Genomic DNA, 2,708 nt, shown 5'->3' with positions numbered 1-2,708 from the left:
AGAGAGCTGCTCACATTGACTCATCTTGATGGGTTTCCTGCCTGGACGCTGGGGTGATGGTCCAGGGCAAAGCAGTCCTGGAAGGAGCTGGAACAAGATCTTGCTTCTGCAGGATCCTGTGACTTGGGTTCCCACCTGCCATTGTGCTTTGTGCTCTTCTGGGCTACTGGAGATGGACCATTGATGAGCTGGGGGCTCTCCTGTGATGGGCCTGGGAGTAACCAAAGCAGGGCATGCACTGAGTCACTTGTCCTGCCATCGCTTGCATGGGCCTTCATTTTGTGTCCAGATGTACTTCTTATTACACAGCCTAACCCAATCCATCAAGAACATAAATCTCTGGAGGCATCTGCATGTGGAGGTCATATAATATGGAGGTGGTATTACATAAAATACAACAGCAGAGAACTCAAATTGCTCTTGAGAAATGCATCATGATTAACTACGCTGTTGCACAGGCCATGGCTTCCCTCAGGGCCAGCATCACAGCCTTTTTTCTAAGACTGTAGATGAATGGGTTTAAGAATGAGTACAGGACAGTGTTCAGTGAAGCTATAATTCTGTTGGTCTCCAAAGAAACATTCTGAGGAGGGTATGTAGAGAGCAATGCAGCTTCCATAGGCAGTGGACAAGGTGCTGAGATGGGAAGAACATGTAGAAAAAGCTTTTTCCTCTCAGAGGCTGCTGGTATTTGTAGAATACAGAAGACACACATGTAAGATGCCAGAGTTAAACACAAGGAAGACAGCATGATAAACAATAAGAAAACCAGGTCTATTTTCCAAAGGCTGGCATCAGGGCAGGACAGTCGGAATAAGGGAGAGTTGTCACAAAAAAAAATAATAATAATAAAATAATAAAAATAAATAAAAATAAAAAAGCTGTATCTTTTTGAACCACAGAAAGTGAGAAAGTGAGCTTTGAGAGCAGCATCAGGTGGTAACTTGGGAGTGTGAAGCCCATGACCCAAACAGCAGCAACCAGCTGGATGCAGATCCAATGCTTCATGATGGAAGCATAGCACAGAGGCTGGCAGATGGCAACGTAATGGTCAAAGGACATGGTAACAAGGAGAACAAACTCTGCAGCACCCAGGGCAAAATAGAAAAAAGGCTGGGCAAAGCAGCCGCCTACTGAGATTGTTCTCCTGCCAGAGCTCAGAATCACCAATAGTTTGGTGCTTGTGGAGGACGTAAACCAGGTTTCCAGGAATGCCAGATTGCCAATGAAAAAGTACATGGGGGTTTGCAGGCGGTTATCCACACACACCAGGAAAATGATGGCTGCATTCCCCATCACTGTTGTCAAGTACATGAGAAGGACCAAGAAGAGAAATAGCTGTAGCCTTTGGTCAAGCCCCGAAAAGCCCACAAGGATGAATTCAGAAATGACAGTTCCATTGCCTGCTTCCATGCACAGTTTCCATTCATCCTGCTGAAGCATGAACACAACAAAAAAAAGTAGAATAATTACATGGTCTGGACAGACGGCTATGTCCTTCCTTCTCTCTTTCCTTGCTTGCAAGCTTCCTATAAAACAGAGAGAGAGAGAGAGATTGCTTTGGACCTTCCTCACACCCTGACTTTTCTATGTCACATATGAGGAAAGGTCCTCAGAGAATCTCTTGTCTTCTTTCCAACTTTGTCCATCGGCCACAAATGATTCTTTCTCAAGAGCACAGGGCTAAAAAGGGGTTGTTAGCGATTGCACCCCATTCCTGGGAAAGTCCACATTCACTCAGAAGAATTGAAAGCATCCACCATACCAGTGTTTCAAAAGGAAATCTCATTTCCTGCACAAATACTTTCTATTACATAGATAAACCATTGATTCAAATATGTACATTGAAAGTTATTCTGTCTCCTCTTCAGTACTTCCCTTTTTGGACTAGCAACAGCAGGGGAATCCAAAGCTGATTTCAAAACAGGCAAATGTCAAGTATTGCTTTTGTAATGCCCTGGTTTCTTCCATATCACCTTCCCTTGTATCTTTAGAAAAGAGGGAAAATGGGGCCCAAGTGTAGCTTGCCTTCTTTAGTACTCTAAATTAAGGGCAAAATTCATTATTGTCCCACGAGGTCATTGGAAACAGATCTGTCACACAGTCACATCTGACCTCATTCTACACTGAAATGCAGTTGTTTCCAAACAGTTGCTCTTTCCTCTTGCTATCAAATGTCCTCATCTAAATGCCTTACTTTTCTGAGACATGGAAAAATCTTGTCATCTTCAAAAGCTTAAGGACAGTCCTTGTTATACAAAGAGGAAGTGCTTAGAAAAATCAAAGTGCTAAGTACTACCACGAAGGTTTATATTTCAGCTGTCTGAAAGTCATATCCTTCAGGTTGAGCAATTTAACTTACTCCCGTACCATTAGTGCAGAGAGAGAGAAGAGCACCTGGAAGTGATTCCTCACCTTTCTTTCACATGGCATCCCATATCTAAATGGATCTGGGAGAAATAAAGTCTTGAGAGGTTAGACATATCCAGCTTTTTTTTTTTTCTTTGTTATTAAGCAATGACTACAGTTGCTTAGCAGTTTCCTGAGATCATACCTGTTTATGACCCAGAAAAATTTGGCACCTTGATTATCAATCAAATGTCAGTCTGGCATCTCCAATGTCACCATGAGTCTGTTTCTGAATAGCTCCCTCCTGGCTTTTGTCTCCATTCAATGTGCTGGGAGATGACATAAGCAGCTGAGATCCT

General features: G+C 43.0%; 1 pseudogene across 1 annotated transcript; it reads right to left on the bottom strand.

Annotated features, from left to right (window-relative positions):
* Window positions 1-442: 442 nt before the first annotated feature.
* On the bottom strand, window positions 443-1,413 carry LOC311428274 (olfactory receptor 6E1-like; annotated as a pseudogene). Its single transcript has one exon. The product of its transcript is annotated as an olfactory receptor 6E1-like (transcript).
* Between the last annotated feature and the right edge of the window lie 1,295 nt (window positions 1,414-2,708).

This window comes from Aythya ferina (assembly GCF_964211825.1).
Source record: "Aythya ferina genome assembly, contig: HAP1_SCAFFOLD_37, whole genome shotgun sequence".
Taxonomy (NCBI): Eukaryota; Metazoa; Chordata; class Aves; order Anseriformes; family Anatidae; genus Aythya; species Aythya ferina.
The sequence above is the reverse complement of the archived record's forward strand: the minus strand, read 5'-3'. Positions and strand labels throughout refer to the sequence as shown.